Source organism: Ovis canadensis, chromosome 18 (assembly GCF_042477335.2).
Source record: "Ovis canadensis isolate MfBH-ARS-UI-01 breed Bighorn chromosome 18, ARS-UI_OviCan_v2, whole genome shotgun sequence".
Lineage (NCBI taxonomy): Eukaryota > Metazoa > Chordata > Mammalia > Artiodactyla > Bovidae > Ovis > Ovis canadensis.
In genome coordinates, this window is record NC_091262.1 from 14,587,853 (window position 1) to 14,599,567 (window position 11,715).

The following is an 11,715-nucleotide window of genomic DNA, read 5'->3' on the forward strand; positions in this document are numbered from 1 at the left end:
TGAAGATTATGTATTACCTAGGACTGTGACATTAATGCCCTAAGAATAAGTAAATGTTTTTCTTGACAAACCTGTCACAAATTCTATCAGGTAGTATTTATGCTTGTGTTTATTATGTATTGTTTATTTATGTATATATTCTCTAAAACTATAGAATATAATTCTAAAGAGCTGATTAATAACTAAAAAAAAGTCATGGATTAAAAAGGAAATTGGCTTAGCCAGATATTGAAATGAACTCTAGAACCTCAATCATTAACAAACTTTGAGCAAGCATCTGAATAGTAGGAACAATGCAAAACATGTTTTTACTTTAAAAATACCTTCTCAAAACCCCTTATTTGTATATTTATTTCTGTTACTAGATGCACAGTGCCATGAAGTCAGGGATACTGTCTCAGTCCAAAGACTATAATACCTAATTCCCCAGTGGGTTTTAGGGAAAATTTTTTTTAATTTATTTATTTCAATTGGAGGATAATTACAATATTGTGATGGTTTTTGCCATATATAAATATGAATTGACCACAGGCATACATTTGTCCGCCCCCATCCCATACCCCCCTTCCCCATCCCTCCCCACCTAAAAGCAAGTGAGGGAGAGGAGTCACAAGGTGTGTGATCAACTTGTGCAGAACCCTCTTACTGGCTGATGATGTGGTAACAGGGTTGTGCCACAAGGGTTAACATTATTAGTTCTCAGGATTTAGTAAGTCTGGGGGCTACATGTTCATGGTCATCAAGTAGTTAACTTCTTCCATTTGGTGGATGTTTTAGCATCTGTAAAACAACTCAGTAAATGTGCATCAGATACTGTTATTTAGGTACTTCAGAGAGAAACTAAAGAGTCTGTGATTGCCATACAACTGATTTACTTTTTAAATTGTTACCAATTCTCCTGGCCCAAATGCTACTTTTGTCACTTCATGTTCCCATCCTTTCAATCATTAATTCTTGAGCCAGACCTTTGTGACTCAGGGGAGTCCTGAGAAACTGTACCTTTTCTACAAACAAGAGGCAGACAGAGGATATGGGGGAAGGGGCCTGTCCTGGGATGGCCCCATAGAGTCCTGTTTAAATATAAAATAAAATGGAAAAATTTACTGAAGGACACAAACTACAAAAATTCAATCATGAAGAGTAGATAATCTGAATAACTCTACTAATGAAATAATTAAGCTTGTGGTTAAAATCCTTTCCGTAAAGAAAACTCTAGGTCCATAAAGCTTCACATGAAAAAAACAAAAGACAAAAAAACAATCTACACAATTGTCTATAAAATTTGAAAGAAAGAAATACTTTTCTACTCATTCTATATGAACAGCTTTACCTTGATTTTTTTTAAAGCATGCCATTTAAAAAATATTTAAAAATTCCTCTTGAGCATAAATGGAAAATAATCTAATCAAAATTGTACTAAATGAAATCTGACAATATATAGAAATACTGTATGGCCAAGTGAGGCTTATCCAAGAACTGCAAGGTTGGTTAGCATTTAAAAATCAATGACTGTAGGTAAAACACCTCCAGAAAGTCAAAGTGAAAAACCTTCAGATAATTTGCTTCTCTATAAAATTAACAGAAACCCTGACAAAAAATGGTCAAAATTACTTTTTAAGAACTTTGGAAATTAACCAAATATTTGTAGAATTTCAAAACACATTTATTCAAGAAAACTGGCTGACTTTCACCAAGGACAGCAAGCTTCGTAACGTTTTAACTTGCCACTTCCAATACCTCTCTCCTTAGCACTATGGCAGGCTTAAAAATAGTAGACCAGCAGCCATAAGTGGAAGAACAGGTTTGGAGATCCCTCAAAAGTCCTGTCCTCAGAAAATTATTACATTGACCTCTCTGGAAGCTCCCTAAAACAGTCATGTTTACAGGACTTGTATTTGTGATGTGTGTATCTGTAGCAAGGGGGCAGGGCTAACTCCGAGCTCACTCAGTAGAGTAAGCCCTATTCCAGAAGAGTAACCAAAAGGAACCCATGGAATTTTTTTAGTGTGACATGTCCTTAAAGTGTTGATAGCAACTGGGTTAAAGAATGTGGCAAAAAAACTAAAAAAAGAAATCTTGGAAATGAGATGTACGAAGTATTATTTGAAAAATTCTGAAAATTCTTTTTGATCTAGAAAGTTACATACTTGTGCAGAGTTGCTTGCCTGAATGTGAAACAGTTGAATAGAACCTAATCAATTGCCTCTGGCTTTCTTTTTGTTAATTAATTAATTTTTGGCTGTGCCAGGTGTTTGTTGTGGTGCATGAGTTTCTCACTGCCATGGCTTATCTTCTTGCAGAGCACAGGCTCTAGGCACATGGGCTTCAGTAGTTGCAGCTCATAGGCTCTAGAGTGTGGGCTCAGTAGTTGTGGTGCGTGGGCTCAGTTAACCCATGGCATGCGGAAACTTCCTGGACGAGGGGTTGAACCTGTGTCTCCTTCATTGGCAGGCAGATTCTTAGCCACTGTATCACCAGGTAATCCTGCCTTTGGCTTTCTTTGAGGATCTGTCCAATCAAAAAGTGAAGAAGGCTAAGGAAGTGTTGTGAACTACCTGGGGCTTAAATATAAGCCCCAACACACATACACACAAACACACCTTTAACAAAGGGTGAGAGATGTATTTATTAGAGGCATTGAAGGTAATCTTGGTCTAATTAATAGCTGACCACTAAAATAACTAAGCAGAAACTTCAGTGTCCACCTACTGCTGGGAATAGAGACTTTACACAGTTAGTCCATGAAGATCATTTTTAAGACAACAGCAATAACAGCAAACAACAATAAACTTTTGGAATTGAGAAAAACAGAAAAATGAGCTGCCACGTTATATATAAAACATTCAGTTTTCAACAACAGCAACGAAAAATAAAAGATATTCAAAGAAACAGAAAATTATGACCCAGCAATCCCACTGCTGGGCATACACACCGAGGAAACCAGAATTGAAAGAGACACATGTACCCCAATGTTCATTGCAGCACTGTTTATAATAGCCAGGACATGGAAACAACCTAGATGTCCATCAGCAGATGAATGGATAAGAAAGCTGTGGTACATATACACAATGGAGTATTACTCAGCCGTTAAAAAGAATTCATTTGAATCAGTTCTGATGAGATGGATGAAACTGGAGCCGATTATACAGAGTGAAGTAAGCCAGAAAGAAAAACACCAATACAGTATACTAACACATATATATGGAATTTAGGAAGATGGCAATGATGACCCTGTATGCAAGACAGGGAAAGAGACACAGATGTGTATAACGGACTTTTGGACTCAGAGGGAGAGGGAGAGGGTGGGATGATTTGGGAGAATGACATTCTAACATGTATACTATCATGTGAATTGAATCGCCAGTCTATGTCTGACGCAGGATGCAGCATGCTTGGGGCTGGTGCATGGGGATGACCCAGAAAGTTGTTATGGGGAGGGAGGTGGGAGGGGGGTTCATGTTTGGGAATGCATGTAAGAATTAAAGATTTTAAAATTTAAAAAATAAAAAACTAAAATTAAAAAAAAAAAAGAAAATTATGGCCCATACACCAGATAAAAATCATAGAAATGTTCTATATTTCAGTAGAAAATTTTCTATTTTCAATAGAAAATATATCTGAGGCAGGTCAATGTTGGACTTAATAGACAAAGACATTAAATTAGCTAGTAAAAGTCTATTCAAAGAGCTGAAGTAAAGCATATCTTAAAAATGAAAAGGAAGTATAAGAATTATGTCTTACCAAATACACAGTACCAATAAATAGATAGAAATTGGTAAAAAAAAAAAAAAAAAAAAACCCACATGCAAATTCTGGACCTAAAAAATAAAACAATTAAAATTGAAATTGCACAAGAAGAGTTATCACAACAGAGCTGGGTAAATAGAAAAGTTAATGAACCTAAAGATAGCTCAGTTGAGATTATACAGTATGTAGAAGGAAAAATAATAAAGAAAAACTGAGCTACAGAAAACTGAGATATCATGAAATATACCAATAGACTTATAAATTAGAGCCCTAGAAGGAGAAGAAAGAGAAATATTAGAAGAAAGAGAAATATTAGAAGAAAGAGAAAACATAATAACTAAAATCTTTCAAAGCTTGATGAAAAACATTAATCTCCAGGCCACTCCAGTACTCTTGCCTAGAAAATCTCATGGATGGAGGAACCTGGTAGGCTACAGTCCATGAGGTTGCAAAGAGTCAGACACAACTAAGCGACTTCACTCACTCCACATCCAAGAAGATCAGCAAATTCCAAGTAAGAATAAACTCTAAGAGATCCAGACCGATACACATCACAGTCAAACTGCTGAATGATAAAAACAAAGAGAAAAATAACTCAGTAAGTTTAAAAATTGACTTCTAATAAGCCTTGCAGACCAGAAGGCATGTGATGACATGCTCAAAATTATAGAAAAAAAATCTCAACCAAGAATTCTGTATCTACAAAAACAACATCTTTTAAAAGGGGAGAAACTGATGATCACAGATGAAGAATTTAAAAAAAAAAAGAATTTCTTCTGTAAGATATTTTCTACAAGAAATGTTAAAGAGATTTCTTCTGTCTGAAATAGAGACACTGGAGAGTAACTGAAATCCATATGACAAAATAAAGAGTAGTTTAGTTACCTTAGCTGAAACTACATATATAAATATAAAAATAAAATATAAATGTGTTTTTATTTCACACAACAGCAGGGTGCAAATTCTATTCACGTTTTGATAGACTATAAACCAGGAGACACTGGAACATATTCAAGGACATAAAACAAGGTGCAAATAGTTTGTGTTCTAAAGGTATTGAAATCATAGAGTCTGTTCTCTTATCACTGTAGAATTATGTTAGCAATCAGTATCAAAATATACTTAAAAATAACCCATATTTTCAAGTGCAATGTGACATTTACCAACAGAGATCTTTGACAGCCATCAAAAATCTCAGGAAGGTAAAAAGACTGAAAAGACACAGAGGGTGATTGCAGAGAAGAAAACATTTAAATGAGAAATTACATCAAAATGAGAAATTAATATCAAAGATACTTTTAATACCCTGTGTATTGTGAAATTAAATGTCCACTTTTGAATGAGGGATGTATCTAAGAAGCCATAACAAGGAAAATTAGAAAATATTTAAAACAGAATAAAAATGAAAAGAGAATTTATCAGAATTTGTTACATAAAGTTGAAGTTGCTCAGATACAATGTGAAATCTTGAATAAGGTATGAAAATAAATAATGAACACTAACATAATTTCATGAACTTTGAACAAAATCTGTACTTTAGTTAATAATACTCCACATGCCAAGTTGCTTCAGTGGTGTCTGACTCTTTGCGACCCTATGGACTGTAGTCTGCCAGGCCCCTCTATCCATAGGATTTCCTAGGCAAGAGCACTTGAGTGGGTTGTCATACTCTCCTCAAGGGGATCTTCCCAACCCCCAGGATCAAACCTGCATCTCTTATGCTTCCTGCATTGACAGGCAGGTTCTTTACTGCTAGCACCATCTAGGAAAATAATACTGTATCACATGTTAATTTCCTGTTGTTTTCTTTTTAAGTCATAATATTTCTTTATATTTTCAGAAGTGGATTAAGTGTCAAGCCTTAATCAATTTTTTTAAATCACTAAAGTAATAAGTTTTCTAGACTTTTTAAAAATTTTAATTGAAGGCTAATTACTTTATAATATTGTGGTAGTTTTTTGCCATACATTCACATGAATCAGCCATGGGTGTACATGTGTTCCCCATCCTAAATCCCCCTCGTACCTCCCTCCCCATCCCCTCCCCCAGGGTCATCCCACTGCACCAGTCCTGAGCACCTTGTCTCATGCATTGAACTTGGACTGGCAATCTATTTCACATATGATAATATACATGTGTCAGTGCTGTTCTCTCAAATCATCCCACCCTCACCTTCTCCCACAGAGTCCAAAAGTCTTTTCTTTATATCTGTGTCTCTTTTACTGTCTTGCATAGATGGTCATTATTACCATCTTTCTAAATTCCATATATATGCATTAGTATACTGTATTGGTGTTTTACTTTCTGACTTACTTCGCTCTGTGTAATAGGCTCCAGTTTCATCCACCTCATTAGAACAGATTCAAATGCATTCTTTTTAATAGCTGAGTAATATTTCATTATATATGTGTAGCACAGCTTTCTTATCCATTCATCTGCCAATAGACATCTACGTTGCTTCCATGTCCTGGCTATTGTAAACGGTGCTGTGATGAACATTGGGGTACACGTGCCTCTTTCAATTCTGGTTTCCTCGGTGTGTATGCCCAGCAGTGGGATTTCTGGGTCATATGGCAGGTCTATTTCCAGTTTTTTAAGGAATCTCCACACTGTTCTCCATAGTGGCTCTACTAGTTTGCTATCCCACCAACAGTGTAAGAGGATTCCCTTTTCTCCATACCCTCTCCAGCATTTATTGCTTGTAGACTTTTGGATAGCAACCATTCTGATCAGCATGAGATGGTGCCTCATTGTGGTTTTGATTTGCAATTCTCTGATAATGAGTGATATTGAGCATCTTTTGAGGTGTTTGTTAGCCATCTGTATGTCTAGTTTGGAGAAATGTCTATTTAGTTCTTTGGCTCATTTTTTGATTGGGTCGCTTATTTTTCTGGAATTGAGCTGCAGGAGTCACTTGTATATTTTTGAGATTAATTCTTTGTCAGTTGCTTCATTTGCTATTATTTCCTCCCATTCTGAAGGCTGTCTTTTCACCTTGCTTATCGTTTCCTTCATTGTGCAAAAGCTTTTAACTTTAATTAGGTCCCATTTGTTTATTTTTGCTTTTATTTCCAATATTCTGGGAGGTAGGTCATAGAGGATCCTGCTATGATTTATGTCAGAGGGTATTTTGCCTTTGTTTCCCTCTAGGAGTTTTATAGTTTCTGGTCTTACATTTAGATCTTTAATCCATTTTGAGTTTATTTTTGTTTATGGTGTTAGTGTTCTAGTTTCCTTCTTTTACAAGTGGTTGACCAGTTTTCCCAGCACCACTTGTTAAAGATATTGTCCTTTCTCCATTGCATATTCTTGCCTCCTTTGTCAAAGATAAAGTGTCCATAGGTACGTGGATTTATCTTTGGGCTTTCTATGTTGTTCCACCAATCTAAGTTTCTGTCTTTGTGCCAGTACCGTACTGTCTAATGACTGTTTCTTTGAAGTGTAGCCTGGAGTCAGGCAGGTTGATCCCTCCAGTTCCAGTCTTCCTTCTCAAGATTGCTTTGGCTATTCGAGGTTTTTTGTATTTCCATGCAAATTGAGAAATTATTTATTCTAGTTCTCTGAAAAATACTGTTGGTAGTTTGATAGGGATTGCATTGAATCTATAGATTGCCTTGGATAGTATACTCATTTTCACTATATTGATTCTTCCAATCCATGAACATGGTATATTTCTCCTTCTATTTGTGTCATCTGTGATTTCTTTCATCAGTGTTTTATGGTTTTCTATATATATAGGTCTTTTGTTTCGTTCAGTTCAGTTCAGTTGCTCAGTCGTTTCCAACTCTTTGCAACCCCATGAACTGCAGCATGCCAGGCTGCATCACCAACTCCCGGAGTCCACCCAGACCTACGTCCATCAAGTCAGTGATGCCATCCAACCATCTCATCCTCTGTTATCCCCTTCTCCTCCTGCCCTCAATCTTTCCCAGTATCAGGGTCTTTTCAAATGAGTTTGGTCTTCGCATCAGGTGGCCAAAGTATTGGAGTTTCAGTCCTACCAATCAGTCCTACCAATGAATAACCAAGACTGATCTCCTTTAGGATGGACAGGTTGGATCTACTTACAGTCCAAGGGACTCTCAAGAGTCTTCTCCAACACCACAGTTCTTTAGGTAGATTTATTCCTAAGTATTTTATTCTTTTCATTGCAATGGTAAATGGAATTGTTTCCTTAATTTCTTTTTCTGTTTTCTCATTAGTGTATGGGAATGTAAGGGATTTCTCTGTGTTAATTTTATATCCTGCAGTTTTACTATATTCATTGATTAGCTCTAGTAATTTTCTGGTGGAGTCTTTAGGATTTTCTATATAGAGGATCATATCACCTGCAAACAGTCAGAGTTTTACTTCTTCATTTCCAGTCTGGATTCCTTTTATTTCTTTTTCTTCTCTGATTGCTGTGGCTAAAACTTCCAAAACTATGTTGAATAGTAGTGGTGATAGTGGGCACCCTTGTCTTGTTCCTGACTAGGGGAAATGCTTTCAGTTTTTCACCACTGAGTGTAATGTCTGCTGTGGGTTTATCATATATGGCTTTTATTATGTTGAGGTACATTCCTTCTATGCCTGCTTTTCTGGAGTATTTTTATCATAAATGGATGTTGAATTTTGTCAAAGTCTTTCTCTGCATCTATTGAGATAATCATATGATTTTTATCTTTCAATCTGTTAATGTGGTGAATTACATTGATTGATTTGTGGATATGGAAGAATCCTTGCATCCCTGGGATAAAGCCCACTTGGTCATGATGTATGATCTTTTTAATATGTTGTTGAATTCTGTTTGCTATAATTTTGTTAAGGATTTTTGCATGTATGTTCATCAGTGATATTGGCCTGTAGTTTTCTTTTTTGTGGCATCTTTGTCTGGTTTTGGTATTAGGGTGATAGTGACCTTATAGAATGAGTTTGTAAGTTTACCTTCCTCTACAATTTTCTGGAAGAGTTTGAGTGGGATAGGTGTTAGCTCTTCTCTAAATTTTTGGTAGGATTCAGCTGTGAAGCCATCTGGTCCTGGGCTTTTGTTGTTTTTTTTGTTTTGTTTTGTTTTTTGTGGAAAAATTCTGATAACAGTTTCATTTTATGTGCTTGTGATGGGTCTGTTAAGATTTTCTGTTTCTTCCTGGTTCAGTTTGGAAATTTGTCCATTTGTTCCAAGTTGTCAATTTTATTGGCATACAGTTGCTGATAGTAGTCTCTTATGATCCTTTGTATTTCTGTGTTGTCCATTGTGATTTCTCCATTTTCATTTCTAATTTTGTTGATTCGATTCTTCTCCTTTTTGATGAGTCTGGATAATGGTGTGTCTATTTTATTTATCTTCTCAAAGAACCAGCTTTTAGCTTTGTTGATTTTTGTTATGGTCTCCTTTGTTTCTTTTGCATTTATTTCTGTCCTAATTTTTATGATTTCTTTCCCTCTACTAACCCTGGGGTGCTTTATTTCTTCTTTTTCTAGTTGCTTTAGGTGTAAAGTTAGGTTATTTATTTGATTTCTCTCCTGTTTCTTGAGGTAGGTTTGTATTGCTATGAACTTTCCCCTTAGCACTGCTTTTACTGACTCCCATAGGTTTCGGGTTGTTGTGTTTTCATTTTCATTCGTTTCTATCATATTTTGACTTCTTTTTTAATTTCTTCTGTGATTTGTTGGTTATTCAGAAATGTGTTGTTTAGCCTTCATATGTTTGTGTTTTTAGTTTAGTTTAGTTTAGTTTTCCTGTAGTTGACATCTAATCTTACCACACTGTGATCAGAAAAGATGCTGGAGATGATTTCTATTTTTTTGAATTTACCAAGGCTAGATTTATGTCCCAGGATGTGATCTATCCTGAAGAAGGTTCCGTGTGCACTTGAGAAAAAGGTGAAATTCGTTGTTTTAGGGTGAAATGTCCTATAGATATCAATTAGGTCTAACTGGTCCACTGTATCATTTAAATTTTGTGTTTCCTTGCTAATTTTCTGTTTAATTGATCTATCCATAGGTGTAAGTGGGATATTAGAGTCTCCCACTATTATTGTGTTACTGTTAATTTCCCCGTTCATATCTATTAGCATTTGCTTACATATTGTGGTACTCCTGTGTTGGGTGCATATATATTTATAATTGTTATATCCTATTCTTGGATTGATCCTTTGATCATTATGTAGTGTCCTTCTTTGTCTCTTTTCACAGCCTTTATTTCCAAGTCTATTTTATCTGATATGAGTATTGCTACTTCTGCTTTCTTTTGGTCTCCACTTGTGTAAAATATATTTTTCCAGCCCTTCACTTTCAGCCTGTATGTGTAGGTTTGAGGTGGGTCTCTTGTAGACAGCATATATAGGGGTCTTGTATCCATTCAGCCAGTCTTTGTCTTTTGGTTGGGACATTCAACCCATTTACATTTACAGTAATTATTGATAAGTATGATCCCATTGCTGTTTACTTTGTTGTTTTGAGTTAGAGTTTATAACTCTTTTCTGTGTTTCTTGTCTGGAGAAGATCCTTTAGTGTTTGTTGGAGCGCTGGTTTGATGGTGCTGAATTCTCTGAGCTTTTGCTTCTCTGTAAAGCTTTGGATTTCTCCTTCATATTTCAATGAGATCCTTGCTGGGTACAGTAATCTGGGTTGTAGGTTTTTCTCTTTCATCATTTTAAGTATGTCCTGCCATTCCCTTCTGGCGTGAAGAATGTCTATTGAAAGATCAGCTGTTATCTTTATGGGGATCCCCTTGTGGGTTATTTGATTTTTTTTCCCCTTGATGCTTTTAATATTTATTCTTTGTGTTTGATCTTTATTAATTTGATTAATATGTGTCATAGATGTTTCACCTTGGGTTTATCCTGTTTGGGATTCTCTGCATTTCTTGGATTTGGTTGGCTATCTCCTTCCCCATTTTAGGGACATTTTCAACTATTATCTCCTCAAGTGCTCTCTCATGGCCTTTCTTTTAGTCTTCTTCTTCTGGGACTCCTATGATTCGAATGTTGGAGCATTTGACATTGCCCCAGAGGTCTCTGAGGTTGTCCTCATTTCTTTAAATTCTTTTTTTTTTCCCTCTCTGCTTCATTTATTTCCAACATTCTATCTTCCACCTCACTTATCCTATCTTCTGCCTCAGTTATTCTACTGTTGGTTCCCTCCACAGGGCTTTTGATGTCAGTTATTGAATTATTAATTATTGACTGACTCTTTTTTATTTCTTCTAGGCCCTTGTTAAATTTTTCTTGCGTCTTCTCAATCCTTGTCTCCAAGTTATTTCTCTGCAACTCCATTTTGTTTTCAAAATTTTGGATCATTTTTACTGTCATTATTCTAAATTCTTTTTCAGGTAGACTCTCTATCTCCTCTTTTTTTTTGTTTGGTGGGCTTTTTTGGTTTGGTGTGCTTTTACCTTCTGAATATTTCTCTGCCTTTTCATCTTGTTTAGGTTGCTGTGTTTTGGGTGGCCTTTCTGTAAGCTGGAAGTTTGTGGTTCCTCTTTATCGTGGAGGTTCCTCCCTGTGGGTGGGGTTGGACAAGTGGCTTGTCAAGGTTTCCTGGTGAGGGAAGCTTACAGCGGTGTTCTGGTAGGTGGAGCTGGATCTCTTCTTTCTGGAATGCAATGAAGTGTCCAGTAGTGAGTTTTGAGGTGTCTATGGGTTTGGTGTGACTTTTGGCTGCCTGTATTATTATGCTCAGTGTTATGTTCTTGCTTTGTTGGGAAATTAGTTTGCTATATCTTGCTCTGTAACTTATTGGCTCTTGGGTGGAGCTTGGTTTCAGTGTAGGAATGGAGGCTTTGGGATGAGCTCTTGTCAATTAATGTTCCCTGGAGTCAGGAGTTTTCTTGTATTCTCAAGTTTTGGATGTAATCCTCCTGCCTCTGGCCCTCAGTCTTATTCTTACAGTAGCCTCAAGACTTCTCCATCCATACAGCACTTATGATAAAATATCTAGGTTAATGGTGAAAAGATTCTGCACAGTTGGGGACACCCAGAGAGGTAC